General features: G+C 39.2%; 1 long non-coding RNA gene across 1 annotated transcript in view; it reads right to left on the bottom strand.

The window, feature by feature from the left end:
- The window catches only part of LOC122464113, a 148531-nt gene that overhangs the window by 20906 nt on the left and 106960 nt on the right, over positions 1-20665 (bottom strand). The gene's annotated exons all lie outside the window — the stretch shown is intronic.

Genomic DNA, 20665 nt, shown 5'->3' on the forward strand with positions numbered 1-20665 from the left:
GGGGCATAAGAACAAATTGCAAGTGACCTTTTTTACGAGGATTATTTACAGCAGCATCAGTATCCTGTATCCCTATATTATAGTTTTCCCCAAATGTTCATGCAGGTAATTTTCTAAAGAGGCATCTGCTGATTTGATGAGCCTCAGCGGGGTTTCCTGAGGCAGGAAAGCCAGCAGAAGTAGTAAGCACAACAAAATGGAAACGAGACAACCTTATACTTTAACTTACTTCACTAGAGTAAAATCAACATACCAGACTCTATGTAAAAAACCCCAAAACAAAAACAACCTCCCCCCCATGCTAAAAATAATGCATCCTATCTCTGGTAATTCTGGTCATTCTGGTGTTTCAAGAATTTGAGGATATCTCAGATAAAAAATGTCTTAATTAATAAAGCTTCAGTTAAGATGAAGGATGTTTCCCATGACAGCCTCAATTGTGTTACAGCCTTTGTTATTCTTTAAAGCATAACAGTTCTGTTTTGCATCTCTGTGAGCAGCTCCAGCAGTCTTTCAGATATCACTTAGATTTTTGGGAGGTAAGGTATTAGAATCCCTGATTGAGATCAGAAAATGGGTAGGGCCTTTAAAGACACTATATCAAGTAGCTCTATAAAAAATAATCCCACCCATCATAAACCGTGGATTCCTTCCTATCTGGCAATACATAAATTCCCATAATGATGAGAGAGACTTTTTCCCCCACTGTTGCTTTACAAAGATAGGTCCATTCACTTCAGTCATGCAGACTGTACTATGGAGCTGAACTGGGCAAAAGAGATCAAAGGCTCCTCATTATAATTTTTGGGAAACTCAAAAGTTTAAGGCAGCTGACTAGTCTATTCAATAATATTAATAATCTCTTTAATCACAGACAGCTCAATAATACAATATTTACCACTGGTAAATTTCAGAACAATTTGAAGCCAATTATAATTTCAGCAAAATCTGAGTGGTCCTTATGTGCAGTTTCATTATGCTGCAGCTTACAATGCCATAGTTAAGAATCTGTGAGCAATAAAATTATAAAAGCTATTAAAAAGAGGCTTAGAACTGCATCATAAATATATTTCTCTGGACCGAAACTTGCTACAGACGGTCTCTGCATTGGACACTTGCGTGTGTGTGTGTGTCTCTCTCTCTCTCTCTCCACACACGCCTCCCCCCCATCTGTCTGAAAACAGACATGTAATATCTCCCCCTGCACCCAAAAAAACCCAGTCAACCCCAAAAAACCAAAACCAAAAAATCAACAACGAAAAACCCAGCAATCCCCTAAAACAATGATGGTTGTTCAAGAGATTGCTATGAGAGGCAGTATGGCCTCATGGGTAGGATACTTGTTTGGAGAGTTGGGTTCTATTCCTCTACAATCCATTGTGCAGCCCTGGGCCAAATAATTTAACCTCTGTTTCACCTCCCACCATTCTGTCTTGACCAAGTAGACTGCAAGTTCTTGGCAGTCTATTGTCCCTTTCTATGTGTTGGTACACTGCCTGATCTCAGCTAGGGCCTCTAGGCACTACTACAGTGGAAATAATAATAGGCAAATATTCCAACAAAGCCATAGCAAAGTTAGAGAATCCTTCCTTAACCCTTCAGCCATCCCATGAAGTCTACAATAATGGATTTTGCTGTCTGCACATTACTTCATTCACATCCACCAACCTCCACATTCATGCCTTGCCCCTTCACCTCTCCGCAAAACTGCAGTCTTTAACACTAAGATTTGACAAGAAAATCCTAAAAGCCAGACAGTTCCCAGGAAACATTGACCACCACCAGGGTAGAGCAGGATGAATTACTGATTTTTTTTTGGTACAGCCAGAAAACCAAAATACCATAGAACAGTTGGACTGGAAAGGACCTTGAGAGGTCATCTAATCCAGTCCCCTGCACTGATAGCAGGACTAAGTATTATCTAGACCATCCCTGGAAGGTGTTTGTCTAACCTGCTCTTAAAAATCTCCAATGATGGAGATTCCACAAACTCCCTCGGCAATTTATTCCAGTGCTTAATCACCCTGAGAGTTAGGAAGGTTTTCCTAATGTCCAACCTATAACGCCCTTGCTGCAATTTAAGCCCATTGCTTCTTGTCCTAACCTCAGAGGTTAAGGAGAACAATTTTTCTCCCTCCTCCTTGTAACAACCTTTTATGTACTTGAAAACTGTTATGTCCCCTCTTCTCCAGACTAAACTAACCCAATTTTTTTCAACCTTCCCTCACAGGTCATGTTTCCTAGACTTTAATAATTTCTGTTGCTCTTTTCCGGACTTTCTCCTGAAATGTGGTGCCCAGCACTGGCACAATACTCCAGTTGAGGCCTAATAAATACAAAGTAGAGTGGAAGAATTACTTCTTGTGTCTTGCTTACAACACTTCTACTAATACATCCCAGAATTATGTTTGCTCTTTTTTGGGGCGGGGGAGGGGGCGCAATAGGGTTATGCTGTTGACTCATATTTAACTTGTTTAACCCACATATTTAAACAATAAACATATTTAACCCACTATGACCCCCAGATCCCTTTCTGTAGTACTCCTTCATAAGCAGTCATTTCCCATTTTGTATGTGTGAAATTGATTATTCCTTCCTAAGTAGGATATTCTGCATTTATCCATATTGAATTTCATCCTATTTACTTCAGACCATTTCTTCAGTTTGTCCAGATAATTTTGAATTTTAATCCTATTCTTCAAAGTACTTGCAACTCCTCCAAGCTTGGTATCACCCACAAACTTTCTAAGTGTACTCTCTATGCTATTATCAAGATCATTGATGAAGATATTCAAGAGAATTGGACCCAGACCTGGTCCCTTCTGAACCCCACTCGATATGCCGTTCCAGCATGACTGTGAGCCACTGAAAGCTACTCTCTGGGAATGCTTTTCCAACCAATTATGCACCCACCTTACAGTAGCTCCATCTAGGCTGTGTGTTCCCTAGTTTGTGTATGAGAAGGTCATGTGAGACAGTATCAAAAGCCTTACTAAAGCAAAACATACCAAATCTACCATTTCCCCCATCCACAAGGCTTGTTACCCTACCAAAGCAAGCTATCAGGTTGGTTTGACGTGATTTGTTCTTGAAAAATCCATGCTGACTGTCACTTACCATCGCATTATTTTCTATTATCAGAATATTCAGTTTGGTCCTGACAATGTTTGGAATGTCGGCAAGTCCGGTCAGCTTCAGAAAGTTGTGTGTGTAAATCTGTCCTCCATATAATTTTTAGCCCTGTGGTTAGAGCAGTTGCCTGGGATGTGGAAATCCCCACTTTGGATTGAGGACTTAACTCTGGTCATCAGCCTTTTAGGTGAGCAGCCTAACCACGAAGCTATAGGCTCTTCAGGAAGGAGTGTGGGGGTGGTTGTTTTCAATTTCTCCTGATGAAGCTGTTCCACTTTATATAACTAAACTATTAATTGGGCCAAAGAAAGTAAGAATGTTTTTATGGATGCGTGATTAAGGTGCTCAACATGGGAGGTAGGACATGTGGATTTAAATCTTCACTCTCCCGGATTCACAGGAGGGATTTGATTTTGAAGGAACACAGTGTTATTCAACAACAGGGAAATCTCCTTTAGAACTGGTGAGATTTTAAGACTGTTTTTATAGGCTTTTGCCGGCATGATGAGTGACATTTTACCTGAATAACTTGCATAAATTCCTGTGCATCCATGTGACATATACCTGTTAATGTTATTTTAATATAGTTCTTGTTGGAAGGATGATCTAATATGCCAAAAGAAACTGTTGGACCAAAACTGAAGTAAATTATTGATGAATGTTTGAGGAAAACAAGCTTCAAGCCAAACCAGAAATACAGAGAGACTAGACTTAACCACAGTTTGCTACACTTCCTTTTTCAAAGCTAGCCAGAATGGAAGAATATGAATAAAATTTATTGAATGTTTTTGAAACTCAAAAACAAATCAAAATGTTTTGGGAAAGATGACTGCGACAAATTGTTGCTTTAGGTAAACCGATTCATCCATCATTTTAAGCTACTGACTTTTAAGGCCTTAGCTATACAATGGAAGAACTGACAGGTTGGGTCATATTTCATTTCAGTTTCTTTTGATTGCTTCTGTTTTATACCTGTATGCACACATGCATGCACACACAGAGCTACTTTCTTTTCCTTCTGGGTGCGAAAGTTAAAGGGAAAGTTAATCATCTATATGTCAGCTTGTCAGAATTCCATCTCTTCTCCCATCCTGCTAAGATTCAAGATAAAATGGCACCATCTATCAGGAAGTAAGGAAGCAAAGGATTGTGAAATGTCAGTGTAAGATCAGACTCCACACCCTCAGCCTCCATTTAGACTTAAAACTGTCAGCTTCCAACCCAGATAAGATTCCCCATAACACAAATAAAATGTAGGGTGAAGGATAAGAGAAGATGAAGGATCCTGACCATATGAATTACTGGAGAGTAGTTTTCCCTTATGATTTGTCCCACCATGCAGAAGACGAAGTGAGCAAATGTAGGAGCTTACTTACAAGGTAGTCTGGAAAAATTTTTAAGCTAAGTTTCCCTCCCACTTCTTTGGGCACTTAGCAGCACACTGGTAAAGTTTGAGACAAGCACCAGATTTCCAGTGTGATGCATTCATCCCCCTCAGTCCTGGAAGTCACTTTTCACTATGGAGTATGGCCCTTCTATTCACAAATCAGGTTAACATATTGCTCTAGCCAGTGACTGCTTGCTTTCTGCTAAATGGTGCCATCTGATTGTCTGGAATCTTCTGCAGGAAAAGACATGATGGGGACAGATACAGTCTCTAGATGATACAGTGAGGGGTTTTTTTTGGCTTTTTTGTTTCATTGTGGTTTTTTGGTCAGTATTTGATTTGGGGTTTCCTTTGTTTGGTTACATGAGAAAAATCAAGCTGAGCCCAAAGATAAGGAAAGGTCCTGTTGTTATGGGGGTATCTTTTTGTTTCATATATATTTGTTTTGTGTGTGTGTGTGTGTGTGTGTATGTGTGTGATATTTCATGTGTTAGAAGAATCTAAAGACGTTGGCGTTTATTAAAGATAGAAGGGGTCAGTCTATTGGAGTTATGAAAACCTGCAAGTTAAAAAAAAAAGCCCTAAATTCTATGAATAACACCCAAGTGAAGATTCAGGTCAGAGATAGCTAGGAACAGAAAGCATGAAGAAATCTGCAAACAAAAGGCAATGAAGTGAGAGTGTTGAACCATGAAACACGTGGTGAGGGCTATTCCATTTTCTTGTGCTAATTAAAAGCTTACAGTGTACAACCTTTTAATCACATCAATGAGCACTTATGGCCAACATGACTCAAGTGAGTAAGAGCTCCACAATTTGTCTCTAAAGCCTGTAAGGGATTTCAAACAGAATAGAAAAGAAGGAGAAAGCTAGCAATCTCTGGCTTCTGAGAATTCAAGAAGCAAGTGACCACTACTTCTCAAGTATCATAGAGGTAGCTATGTTTGCCACTTTTACATATCCAGACTAAGAGTCCTGTGGCACCTTATAGACTAACAGATGTATTGGAGCATAAGCTTTCAAAAGCTCATGCTTCAATATGTCTGTTAGTCTATAAAGGTGCCACAGGACTCTTTCCCACTACTTCTCAAGAATAGATAAGTTTCAGGAAGTGGCTGGTAGATTTGCTTCTCTGGTGTGCGTGTTGCTGATTATTTATGTGTAAAGACTCCTAAATGAAAAGACTCAATACAAATGGAACTCAAGAACGATGCTGGTGGTTTATGTGCCCAGCATATTTTTCTGCACAGAGCAACAGCCCCCTCAAAGTTGGACTTCACTGAAGTTGTCACACAGTACACAGCTCTCTTAGAAACAGAGGGAGGGCATGAGGAGGTTGAAAGTCAACTGCAAGGCCTGGGACTAGTGCCAAGAATCTTGTAAGTGGCCAGACTTAAATTGAATTTTAGCTACCAAATGTACATGTTCAGGTCTCCAGAGGAAGCTGTTTCTTTCGTGTGGATGAGGTAGACAGAGGCAGCTGTTGAAATGGAATCCATTGCATCAAACAACCTGTGAGCTGATTTAATTCAAATTGGACTTTCTTATTCCTTGATTTTTGCCTCAGAGTGGAGTGAGGAGGATGCAGGTGGCTAATAAAAATATATCACTCAGTCATAAGGTTAAAGAAAAATCCAAACAAACAGGAATTTAGTCTTTCAGGGAGAAAATTAACAATGAAACATAGTATTGGACACTCAGCAGGTCTGAATCCGAATAGTTCCACTGAGGTCAAAGTAGCTATACCAATTTACATTAGTTGAGGCCCACACTATTTTAGCAGATTTAGGGCCAGAATTTGCGCTTAGCTAAGCCAGTGTAAATCCAGAACAATGCTATTAACTTCAAATGTAATTAAATTAAAATCTAGCCCATAGCGAATATCAGAACCACAACTGGTCATCAAATGATATATATCCCATAAGCATACCATAAAATATTAGATAAATGTGACATTTTTAAATTTACACCCCAAAAACTACCCCACAAGAGCCCTGCCTCATTCAGTGCACAGAGCCTCAGCTGGCACAAAATTAATGTGAATTCTTTCAACTTCATTGGAGATACACCACTTCTCACCAGCTGAGGATCCGACCCAAGATGTCCATTGAACCAAAACCAAGAAATAAATACATCATTGCTTTCTTCTCCAGCATCTATCCTGTCTCTGTTGACTGCCTCGGTGCCTGCTTTTAGTTTCTAGGTGGCTATTTCTAGGTGCTGTCTCTATATGAGAAGGAGTCTGACAACTTTGGGCAGCACCTGTAACTTCCCGTTTAAGGAATGTATTAAAAAGTAAAGAATAAAGGAACAGTTCAGATAAGGAAACATTGTGTCTCAAACCTCCAGGAGAAACAAAATATTAGGTGTCTTCCAAGTATAGTGACAGATGTTGCTATGTTGACAAGTTAACAATTGCTCCGTCTATGTCTGTATTGAAAGGGAAGCTGCAGTTTTAAAATGTAATTCTGTTCTGAGAAGGGACTGTAAAAATAGTACCAGGGAGGCTCCATGTTTGTGTCTCAGTGATTTCCAGATCAAATGTACAAAGTTCACAGCTAAAAGAATATCTTTTCTAACAGTCAGTTAAGAAAGATGGTTCTTTCTTAATGTGTGTTATATCATTATCATAAGGCCAAACCAGCAACTCCCTTGTCTTGAAATTATTCCCGTCACCTAAGCAAATCAGTTGATATCAGTGGGTTTGCACAGGTGTAACTAATTGAAATTCAGTATTTCTTGGCCATGATGCACAAGAATAGAATAAATCCAGCTGACTTTGGCTCTCTTTGTCTTGGCTGTGCAAAGCTAAAGAAAACAAAAAATATCTTAAGGTTGTTTTTTTTTGTTACTGGAGTAAGCAAGAAAGAATGCTAAATACAGATAGTGAGCAGAGCTGAATAAGCATGTGTCAATTTTACATGCTCGTCTCAAGAAAGCTATACTTCAAACTAATGACATAATAAATGGGCATCTTCCCATTAAAGTGTGGGACAGGATACCATGCGGACAAATCCCACGCTAGAAGTCACTGGATCAAACTGAAGTCTTTGGCAGAACTTCTCACTTTCCTCAACTCAATGCAGATCTGACGAAAGGTTCATACAGCTATGACCTGGGTTTGTTGGGGAGTCAATCCCTTCAAACTGGGTGAGTTACCTGTTCATTAATTATTAATTATTATTATTATTAGTTGTATTCCAGTAATAGGTAAAGACCGTAACCAGGATCCAAGCCCTGTTGTGCTAGGTGCTGTTCACACATATACTAAGACAGACAGTGCCCTGAAGGACTCACAACTAGAGCTAGTTGAACATTTGAATTTAAAAAATGGCATTTTAAAGAAAATGGACATTTTTGGAAAACAAAAAATTCCTTCCCTGCCCCTATTTTCTTACTTTTTGCAATTTTTTTCAATTTTATTTGAAATTAAACAGATATTTGTTTTGCTGAAGCATAGTACCAGTCAATGACTAATTTTAAATGAAACAAAACCTTCTTGTTTAATTTTGAAAAATAATTTGGAAAATTGTTGCTAATTTGTGACTGGCCCTACTTACAGTCTAAAAAGACAAGACAGATGAACCAAAATAGGCAGACAAGATAAGTTCTGATGTCTGTGCACCCATCTAACATGTTTACCCCCCCCCTTGGGATCCTCAAGCTATGTACTGCTGTGACTATCTCATCGACAGGGCCTGAAATGTTAGGCATGCCTGTGATGTTATCTGATTAAAATATGACCATGTAGATCATTGTTGCTATCATGGTTATAGAATTACAACAAATCTTGTGCAAAGTATGTCAAATAAGGTGTCTATGAACAAGTTATCATTTGCTGAATATGATTAGCCTATTTGTATGCATGTATCATTTTTGTATTGGAATTTATAAGTATTAACTATGTACCTGTATTTCAAATGTTTGTTCCTGTGGTAACACCCACAAGGTATTTAGTCAGCACATTGTAAAGGCACTATTCAAGTTGAATGGACCATCAAGGAACATTTAACTCACAATGGACCATGAAAGACGCCTATCTATACCTAATGGACTTTCCTGTGAATGTTCTAGCTAGAGTATGGGTGATAGCCCCGGCTATGTCTCAGTGGAGCGTGCAAGGGCATATGACGAGACCATAGGACACTAAACTCCATCTTGTTACCTGTATTTTTCCATGAGCTGTGCTGAGGGCTTTGTTTGAAACAATGGGATTCCCTCCACATAGCAAAAGCTATAAAAGGTCCTGGAAACATCTCCATTTTGCTTCTTTCCTGCTCTGATCTCTGAACTATGAACTTATACTAATGGGAGCATTCAAATCAAGGGACTGAGGACCTTTCAATGATTTGGAGGCAAAAAAAGACTTTACAAGCCAGCTGTTTATTCCATCACTGCCACAAGCGTGATCTGAGAACTTTGCAATTATTGTATGTATTTTATTCCTTTAACCAATTCTAACTCTCACCTTTCTTTTTATAAATAAACCTTTAGACATTAGATACTAAAGGATTGGCAACAGCATGGTTATTGGGTAAGATCAGAGTTATACATGGATCTGGGTATGAGGCTGGTCCTTTGGGATCAGAAGAACCCTTTGGTTGATTAAATTGGTTTTAAAGAACCATTCATCATTAAATCTAGTGTTTTTGGTAGTGATACAAGGACTGGGATACTTAAGGAGACTGCTTTTCTGTCTTCTTGTTAGCCAGTGTGGTGAGACAGAAGTTTACTTTTGTTGTTGGTCTGGTATATTTTATGGGAGAATAATCACCATTTTTTTCATTGTGACCCACTGAGGCATGGTGACAATGCCCAGAGTACAAAAATGGAAGAGTGGAGTTACCATCCCTTTATAAATCTTTAGCCCAGTAGTTAGGGCCCTCACCTGCAATGAGACACAACTATGTTCAAATTCCTGCTCCACATAAAATGAAATCAGGTATAATGGTGCTGGCACCCACCTGTCATGGGTGCCTCCTTTCTGGTGTGAGCCTATTTTTCTTTCAGTTGTTACAACAGGGTGGCACCCGCTTGCTTGTTTCCCGCTACCCCCAGCTGATGGTTGTTTGGTGGGTCTTCAGTGTCTCAGCCTTCCAGGTCACATGTTGTCCCCTCCCTTCTAGGGTATACAATCTCTAGATCTTTGTAATGGCCCTGGTATGGGGCCATAGCATCAAAACGTCTGGCACTGGAGGCACTGCCTTCTTTAACAGCCCAACAGGGGCCCATCTCGGTACTCAGTGTCCTTTTGGTAGCCCTCTCTGGGCTCAGTCTTCAACCACACCAGCAGAGCCCATGATCACACCCTTGCCTGGTCTGGCTAGATTCAGGACTCAGCCCCCTTGGCTCAGCCTACCAGTACTGACCCATCTGTGGTCCTGCTGCTCTTCCTGCCAGCCAGACACCTGGTCTTTGGCAGCCTTCTGTGGGCTCAGTCCTACCTGCAGTGATCTGACTGCAGTCCTGCTGCTCTTCTAGCTAGCCAGGCACCCATTTCTCCCTCTTCAAGCTCCAGGCAGCAACTGACTGCTCTGCCTATGCTGCTTCCTTTTATACGGCCCTTCTGGCCCAAGATTGGCTGTTCCAGCAGCCCCTCTGATTAGCAGCTCCCCTGCAGCCACTCTAGGTTGCCTGGAGAGCTTCTCCTCTGTTTTTTTCTGGGGTGGGGTGAGGCAGGGCCTTGAGGCCTCCCATAGGGGGACTCTGGACCTAGTCCACCTCATTACACCAGGACTCCCATCATGGGTGAATGTGCTAACTACTGGGCTAAAGGTTATAAGGGAGGAAGGTGGAGGCACTAACAACCTTTTTTGGGGAGGGGGGGGAATTAAGAGCCTAGGCACCTAACTCCAGGAGAGAGTTCATGGCTGTGAATCCCAAGCAGAAGGAGGTGCCTCCTTCCTCCTCAGTCTTAGGTACCTAATTCGCTTTGAGGGCAGGCCTTAGGGACATTCCTCTCCTCAACATTTCCTACTGGGTAGCTTAGGCATCTCTCTACTCCGCTTGCTCGTTTCTATATATTGCATTCTTAGGTGCCTAACTTGGGGCTGTGCATTCTACTGGGTAGCAGGGTGCCTAAATGGTAGGTGTTGCAATGTGGTGTTTATGGCCCCCTTGTGGATCTAGCCCTTCATTCCATTCCATCAGTGGTTTAGCATTTCTGCTACCAAAAAATACAAAGCAAAGCTGGTAATAGAGCAGGTCAGCAAGCTTAAATGTAACCATTTGCTGTCAGGTAATGCTGTTCTGCCAAAGTGAAAATACTTTCTAACACCACTAAGATATCATTTCAGAGTAAAATTAGGAGGACATAGGAGTGAAATATTCCAACAATATCATCGCATCCCATTTCAACATTTTTTGTTTAGAAATGGCTTTTCATTTTAAAATGATGTATGATATTATAATATTAAATAAAAAGTTAAAAACCAAAACAAAATGTTTTGATCTACCTGAAATGATTTCTATTCTTGATTTTTCTTTTGCAGAGAATTTTGGAATTTATGAGTTTCGTTCCTAATCCTCCCCACAAGCTCTATTAATAATGTATGCTTTTTGAAAACTAAAAAAGCAACAATAATCAACACAATCCCTCCCTGAGCTACACCCTGGGAAGGAAATGAAGATGAAGTGAGAGCTCTTGCCCATCTTGCTTCACTAGCACCACTGTTTTGTAAAGTGTCATAGATCGCTTGGCTTCACATCAGCAAACAAAGGAAAACAGCAGACGGAAATGTCTTTGTTTTAATTATGTCTCTTTGGTCTGCTGCTGTCAGACCAGAAAACTAACAGTTTCACAAACATAAGACCGAAAAAAACAACACCCCACATAAAAGCTATGCTTCTGGGCTGGATAACAAAACTCCATCTATCCCAGCTCAGCGCTTGCCAGGGGCAGTTCTTTGTGATAGAGTGAGAGAACATGCTTCCAAAACCTCATCTGCCTTGCACCTGTTTGCTCAGCACAATATTTTGCTTCTTCCATGGCACAGCCACATTTGCCAATTAGAATCCAGAGTCCCAATTAACAATCACACTTAGTCAGCAGGTTTCTCCTGAGATAAGTGAAACACCTGCAATTCCCAATGAGAGTTGGCTTCAATGAGAGTAACAGGTAGCTTCAATTCAGAGTAGGATTGGACATTTGAAAGATCCAAAACCAACTGGTGAATTGACTGTCTAATCTTGATAAAATAATGTCAAAGTGGTAAAATATTTTAAAGCACTAATTTATTAGAGCAGTGCCAACAGTAACAACAAAGAGTAAGACTTTATGGTCTCCAATAGGCTTTAGCCATAGATAGATATTTATGCCTAATTGCAAGAAAAAAAAGTTACTTAAAGTTACTGTAACTCAGAAGAAAATGTGAAAAATAAAATGAAGTTTTAAAAATGAATTTTTTACTTTTTAAAATCAATGTTACGTTAGCATTTAAATGTGAATATTATTCAAGACTGAATAGTTACAGAAAAAAAGTGAAATTAAGCAGAAATAAAACTACCACATAGCAACTATAAAAAAGTCATTTTTAAATGCTCTTTTGATGGGTAGGGAGCAAGCCAACACTTCAAGCAACTTAATGGCTGTGTATCTATTCTCTTTGTGTTGAGGGAGGAGGTTTTGTGAGTGTGCACCCTCTTCTCTACCTCTTGAGTTAATTTATTTATTTTTGTCAAATCAGTTTAGATTGTTGGGGGGGGGGGCTGGGGGGGGGACACATGTCTTTTAACTTGTTTTATATGCTTGGTAACCCTCCATGTACATTGATGGTCTGGTATATAAATAAAGATGTACATACATATAATGTTTGTTCTACAAAATTCAAGACAATCAAGATGCCCAACTTTTAAGTTCATTGTTTCCCCCAACAGGTGGCATTAATTTGAAGTGAAGTGAGTGATCAAGTTGTATAAATAAGTTTGCTAACACATGGCACCATGATGCAATCATAAAGGTAGGCCACCACCTACTTCAGGGTATTCTGCTGGAATATTTGACAATATTTGACCATTATCAAATAATGGGTGGCCAACTGACATTATTTGACTGGTCAATTGTCTGGCTTGCTATGCCAAATTCAGAATTGCAAGTGCTTAGCATCACTCAGGATTTAGCCCTAGGAATATGTAGCTTCTATGGCAAACACTAGCTTGGGAGGGGTGCTGAATATTTGCAGTTTGACTAGTTATGGAAAAATATCTTTGAGAATATACATCCCTTTGCTAACAACAGCACTAGATCTTATTGTTTGGCTCAGGTTTATTATCTAGCTCTGGGTGAGGTAAATTTCAGAGTCCTTGGTGAGCCCAAAAATCTAAAGATATTGCAAGTAAGGATGAAGAGTATTAGATGCAAAGTCAAAAAATGTCAATACAAGTTCTAAAAGGATTTATGAACCAAAATGTCATCATCTCCAGTATCTGTTAAAGGTAGAAAGTGTTAGGTTGGGGAACATAGGCATTTCCATACTAGATCAGACCAGTGGTCCATCTAGTCCTGTATCCTGACTCATAATGACCATTACTAGCTGCCTCTGACACATTCCTTCTCTTCTAACTGGGGAGAGAAAATATGAGGTTCAATACCCATTTTAGTTAATGTCCTCAATCCACATCGCTTTTAACAAGAAAGCCACAATAAATGTATAAGATCTGGATTATATCTGTGTCACAGTACATATAGCTAACTTTAGTGCAAAATAGATCAAAAACTATAGCACTATTAAAATAATTCCAGTGACCTTGAATAACTTTAAGACCTGTTGGACTTTCAGGTAGAATAAAAAAAGAAAACTAAACCAGAATACATTATTTTTTTTTAAATTAAGTTTATTTTTAGCCCCAGTATAACTTTGCTATACTATTCTCTGAGGAATAAGAAACAAGTGTCATGGATGATTTACCAGGGAATTTGACTTTGAATTTATTTCCTAGTTAAACTTCAAGAATTTTTCACAAAGACTGGAATGTTTTGGACTATTTTTAAAGAACAAACAGAATTCTCTGTCCATACTCTGGCTGCAGGCTGCAGGCTAAAAAGCACTCTTTGACAGCCAAAATAAATAGCCTTTGAGGTGGCAAAATGGAACCCCAAGTACAGTATTTCCCTGGTATAACATCAATGACTTATTCTAAACCCTTTGGTCTTTCTAAGCTTACTCTCAATAGGGAAAAAAACAAAGATGTGCATATGACATAATAGGTTTCTTTTAAGCTGAGTTTTTTCTTTTTTCCCTGCTTATTGATTTTTATGAGTGCACAGGAAAAGTTGTGGTGGAAAGAAGCCATGAAGCTCTGCTATGTAACTATCTGTTCTTCTGAGTTAGCAGTTGTACCCTCCAAAACTTCCCCCCTACTCCAGATACCTTTCAAGCGCCTCTTTAAGCTACTATTCCTTCAAATGCCTTCTTGGTAGTTTGCATCTTCCTAAACTGTAACATTTAAAGTCCTGAGTTACCAATGTGCAAGGTGACTTATTTTGTAACAAAAGGGAAACTGATAGAAAAACATTGTTCTTAAAATAGAAGTATATAATTTTCAAATCTTAACAATACAATTAGATAGCATTTGGGAAAGAAAAATAAACCACACACACACACACAAATCTGTGTCCTCCAGTTCTAAACATACAATTATCAAATACAGTATATATTGAATTAGAGGCTTACAGCAGTTTGTAATCTTATAACAAAGTGGATGTTTAATCAGAAGATCCATAAAGGACACACAGTGCAGTCTTACCTCACCTCTCTGAGGACAAAGTTTAATTAGAAAGTATTGGGTTATGCATGCTGATAGCAATCCGTGTACTTTGCAGACCAGGAGTAACTATGGTAATTTTTAAGGCACGTTCATATTACTGCATTCCTGAAGTTATCTAGTCTAATTATCTTACCACATTAGTTTGGTGTTTTTCCATATTCTAAATAGGTGATTTTCTACATTGTAATGTCACCACTGTTAATTTTATGTACCATGATACAGAGCAAGAGAAAGCATTTTGGAGGTTTTGCTTAAACTGTGTTTTTGCAATAGAACGACCGCTCAAGATATACTGTTGTGAATGAAAATGGCTAAATTGCTGTATTACAACTTTAAGTTACTGAAGAACAATTTTCACTTTATACTGATGTGTTTTTATTAGCACATTAATAGAAGGCAATTATCCAAAGAGAGCATTCCAAACAGGATTTGCACTCATGCTATTGAATGAATAGCTCAAAATATGGACAGTTTTCAGGCTCAAAGCACCATTATACAGTCATATCTTAAAGTGCAAATAATGTGTACTTGCCCAGCATCACTTGGAAGTCTTAATTGAATTAGTTTGCATTGGATTTTAGGTGTGAAGCAACCTGTCCTGTGCAATGATTCATTTGCCATGCTAACAATCAAAACCAGTGAATAATAATGCATATATTGTTCCTTCTATCAAAACATCTCAGTGTGCTTTACAAATATTAACTGAGCTTACAACACTTCTATCCAGGTACATCAGTGAGATCCCAGATGGAAAAACTGAGGCATGGGAGTTAATCAGATTGCCCAATTTCACTCAATAATTCTATGGCAGACCTAGGATAGATAGATCCAAGTCTCCGGAGTCTCAGTCCTGAGCTTCAACCACAAGATGTATTTTTCACATGGGCCAAAGTTATTTTAAAATAATTATTCGGTATAAGAAGGAAACCATTGATTTTTCAGAAAACCTGACACTATTTGATTAATTTTAGAATTTCACTTGGTGCATTTGCTTGTCATAGATGGCATCTCATACTAATTGAAATTCTAGCTTAGTAGACATAGCAATACCTGGATGAAGGACAAAGCGTCCCTTTGGGTTGTGAACAATTTGTGGTGGAATGAGACAAAATGGTAAGTCTGAGACAGAACCAGGGTTTGCCCAACTAATAACTGCTTCATTCTGTTGCTTATACTGCAATATATCATATCACATTCAGTAGCTACTACAACTGAATTTCAAAACTGATTACAATTCTCTCTTCTGGGAGTCTTCCAGGTTAGCGTCCAGACAGAATTCTTGTAATTCTAGAGCAAATGTGGACATTTTAAAAATGATTAGAGATTTTGGGAGCCTCATTTTTTGGCTCCCCAGCTTGACACACTTTAAAATGGGTCTGATTTTCAAAAAAGTACTGAGCGTCTGCCCTCTGAAAATCAGCCACCTTAGATAACATGTAAGTTGGGCACCCAGAAAAGGAGTCATCCAAACATTAGTCACTTTTGAAAGTCTTGGCAAATAGAGAAAAATGGACCAAATTCTATCTTCAGGTTCGTGCATGCAATCCCATTGAAATCCATGGGGTCACACTGGTGTGACAAGGCAATATTTGGCCTATGGAATCTAACAGACATTTAAGGGTATTTATTTGTATACTGGACTCATCTTGTGTACAGAAACTCCATATATCATCTTAATTTGAAAAAAACCCAAACCACCCAAATTTAAAAATATATAAAGAAACCTTTTACAATTCAAAACACATTGTCCAAGAACAAGATCACATGACTTCTGGCATCTTATGCTATCTACAGTAAGTGCTTCATAACACAAACCTTGTTTAGAATCCTATTGTGGCCCTGAACTAGTGGATTGAAAAATACTTTAACTAGTAACTTCAACACAATCCCACAGACAAATCATTTGGTACCAGTAATTTAATATTTACTCGTTTTGTAACAACAGCAAATGGAAACAGATATGTTCCCCAAACATTCCTCAAAAAATTAATGGGCCAACAAGAACCACGTAAACCAGGTAATCACTTGTTAATTGATCTGCTACCAGTACTACATGAAACATGGAGTATTACATCTGCTGCAGAGTCTTTAAAAAAATGTGCTTCTTGGTTAAACCATATCTCGGGGTAAGCTGCTAAGATGAGCATCCAAATATTGATTACACGAACAGAGAGTGCTGACAGCTCATTAGTGAGATAAATATAGATCCTCTGTGAACACAGAGGTACCTGTGTACACTTCAAGATCTGTGAATATGACAAAGACCCCACAACATAACCTTCCATATTGCCTGCTGTGAAAAGCTTTCTTCTTGAAAAGAGAAAACAATGCAAAGTGTGAACTATAATTTTCTTTAACTGAACAATATCACTGATGAAAACTGTCAGAACTGTGCTTTAAGACTGCAAATCATGAGCTTGAGATGGATGGCTGAATAGAGTATTTGGCCTCCTATTATTGCTCTGTTTCTTGTCTTAAAATTATTACAGGTCATTAAAATCCATTTTGCACAGAAGCATGCCTAAACTGTATAGTGTGTTTCCCAAGGTTTAGACTCCTTTCACATCTATGAAATGGTAGAGAGCATAGTGGGTATTGACATGCAAATGAGCACACCACTTATTTGCATGGCAACACCCAGAATGCTCTTACGGCTCACTGCTTTTTCTAAGAAATAGTGCAGATCTGAGCATGAGGCAGCGGGAACAGGGTGGGGACACTGAAAGGTTTGGGTATGTGCGCTATGGAGTTCTTTTTTCTGTGGCTTGCACAGAGAATTGAGAATCTTTATTGTGACTATACAGAAACAGCATTTGAAGCTTTTGTTCAGGGAATGCAGTCTGAACAAACAAAAGACATGACTTATTAGAACTTTCTAAAATTTGAAAGATGGTAAATAATTTAACAACACAGATCTGACCCAACCGATTCAGACATTCTACACTCTTTCAACATACTAAACAAGAGCACATTAATCACCTAGTGAACGGCTGAAGATGAAAACCTGATTAAGACCCCGGCCAGAATTAATGACTGCAGAGGAATTTGTCCTCATGATCTAAATTAAAGACAGCAAATGATTTGAGCAGTCAGAGAATCATGGTAGCTACATATTTCCATATAAGATATACAATTTAGTTGTCTGATTAGCAGCTTCATTTTGGTTAGGTGCTTCCTCCCCAAACATATAGCCCAAACTGGAATTCAGTAGAAGATAAGAAAAGCCGAATCTGATCTGATGTAAAATATAAAACCAAAATGCAGCCATGATGCAGGATAATTGTCAATATCAAGCAAAACATGAAATCTACATTTCATATTAGCCTTGATAAGAATTTTTGTCGTTTAAGAATACTGTGCATAAGGGAAGAAGAAGAAATCAATATGGAAGTGACACTGATGTTGCAAGAGGGAGTGTGTGTGTCAAATTCTGTTCTGGGTTACACCAGTGTAAATTCAGAATAACTCTGAGTGGTGTAACTGAACAAAATCTCTCCTAGGACTGTTGCATCACTCAATGGATCCTGGCAAAAAGAGCTGGCTGTTTTTAATGAGACTTATACGCAAATATCATAGTTAAAAAACAATATCAAGAAAGAAAAGAGAAATCCAAAATAGGTAAATGATATTTGATAAAATAATATATTATGTTTGCTGATGTTACAATGCTGCTTTAAAGAAAAAAATGGTATTTGGACTGGGCAATGCTGATGAAGCTGCTATTATAGCTGATACATTGTGGATATGCTACAATCTATTACTACACAGTGGGTTTTCCCTTACTAAGCAAGAAGTGCACTAACAGATGGAAGTTATTCACTCTAGGTCTAGGCATGTGGAGGAAAAGCAGCCTATTTGATCGTGAAACATTTGCTGTTGTTGTTTGCATTTGCTTTTGGAAGTAGAAGACATTTTCTCTTGATTAAGGCCCTGATTCAGGACATGCTGAAATCCCAGTGAAGCTGTTGGGGGTGAATGTGGGATTAGATACTGAAAACAATGTTAGTGGGACTGAAGCATGTGCTTAAGAGCTTTCCTGAATCAGAACCCAGCTCCTTAGACCATGAACTGGGGCTATGCTACACTAGAGAACATATAGAGGCACCACTGTAGTGACGCAGCTGCGCCACTGTAAACTCCCTAGTGGAGTCGCTCTAAGCTGATGGGAGAGAGCTCGTCCATCGACTTCATTAATTCACCCCCAAGGAGCAGTGGCAGCTATGTTACCAATGCTTAGGATGATGTGACTTCTGTTGCTCCGGTTGTGTGTGTGTGTGTGGCTAATTCAAACCCCTGAGCGACATAATTTACGTTGACTTAAGCTGCAGCGTAGTCATAACATGAGACTATTTTCCTTTTCTCTGACAACTGACTTTGTGCCGAGGTGCCGTATATTCCTCCTTCCAATAATACTGGCGAGTAAGCTGCGGAGTTGCCATTCACAGCTCCCGCTGCCTCAGCTGTTACGGCAGGTGTTCTTCAATTTTTCTATCTCATATTCCTCTGGTCTTTTCCCATTATGTTGAGTAATGTGTGGGCCAGGAGGATATGTGTGATGTGATGAGACCAGTACTCCGTGTTTGTAGTGCTTTATTAACACTTTATTTTATTATATGAGCCTTTTTTCTCCACTTCACAGACTCTTCCACATAAAGTTAAAAAAATTGCTTGCTACTGATGCTCAGTCGATTGCTGTGATACTGGGAGCAAAATCTATGTACGCTCTGACAATTCACAGTTCGTTGCGGTGTGGACACGCATACAAATTTTACTCTGCAATTTAAAGAAACTGAAATTAACAGCACCTAATCTCAAATAATTGGTGCAATTAGCTGCCTGGGCTACTGAAAGCTTCAGTACCTGTTTATTTTTCTCAGTGTATCTTTCAACCCCCCTTCCCCCCAGCATATTTTTTATAAATGCATTTTAAAAACTATATATACAGTGAAAGCTGGTCACCACACTCCCCACGCTTTTGGAAAGATTTTAAGGCTTGTTTTGACTGTCTTCTTCTGTGAAGGAGAAGGGGATTTTTCAGCCTCAGATCTCTCTCTCTTTTTCTTCCTTCAAAGAAGGAGTGTGTTTAGACAGACAGTGAAAAGCAAGTCTTAAAATCTTCTCAAAATTGTGCCAATGGGAAATGTAAACTACTCTGACTGCAAGAGCCTGGAGACATGCTGAAGCCAGAAGGTAATAATCAGTACTTCAATCACATTTTAAGCATAATGCTTACTGTGGATGGTTTCTTATCAAAGGTTTTAGGGATAGAGAGAGAGGGTGAGAGGATCGCTGGGGATGGCCTGGGTGCAGCTCTCTTTTTAAATCCTATTTCTAAAGCCACAGGAACATTGAGGTTGTGGGTGTGCGCATGGGGGTGGAGGGCAGGCAGATTAAAATACCAAATCTCAGTTTTCTTTGCTTGAGCGTCAATCTGAAATTGATAAGGAAGCAAGGGGACAGCATGGGTTGAATCTTTCAGTGTTCTTCTTTAATTGTTGCTATTTGGTACATAACCTTTAATATTTATGCCCCAAGAAAGAGGAGAATTTGCATAAAGGAATTCCCTTGCACAACAATCACATGCATGTACAAATCAAACACATGCCTGGGCATATTTTAAGTCCACCAGTATCTGTCTAGAAATTAATTGTATTATTGTACCTGACATCAAACACATTTTACGAGCGTACTGTCAAAACCAAGTGCAGCACTACACTGCTTTTGTTTTTGTTTATTATTCCCCGTGGGGATATATTTTGCTATATTATATTTGAAACTCCCTACACAGCACAATGGCAGCTGCAAAACCAGCTGCAATGTAAACTTAGTTTGCATTCTCTGTGCCCTGGGAAAGGCTACTTCATTTCATGCAGCAGCGATGGCTTTCTGAGATAATTCTGGAACATCACAGAAATTTGTCACACAGTGTGACATGAACACAAAAACAGTTTAAATGACTGATTTAGGGGGGCTTTTTACATATGAAAACCGCAAAATACAATGGAGGGAGAAATGTCTGACAATTAGGGAGCAGAGGATTTAAGTCAGGGAATGTGGCTGCCCTCATCGACTCTGCCAGTGAGCCACTTTTTGACTCTGTGCCTCAATTTCTCACCGTTGCACAGTAGTTTTTCTAACCTCCATTAGAAATTATACAATAGATCAGACAACCTATACATAAATTACAAAACGGTGCCGTGCAGGTGCTGAGTCCTTCCTGCTCCAGAACACACCTTAACTTGCCTGAAAACAGATAGTAGCCATCCAGAGAGCTGGGGAGGGAGGCCCAGCCTGCTCAGAGAAGAGTGGAGTTGATCCAATCCCTCCAGGAGACAGCCCTTGCATAGGTGGTCACCAGCCATCTAAAGGAGAGAGAGGGAT

This window comes from Chelonia mydas, chromosome 1, assembly GCF_015237465.2.
Source record: "Chelonia mydas isolate rCheMyd1 chromosome 1, rCheMyd1.pri.v2, whole genome shotgun sequence".
In the NCBI taxonomy this organism is placed as follows: Eukaryota; Metazoa; Chordata; order Testudines; family Cheloniidae; genus Chelonia; species Chelonia mydas.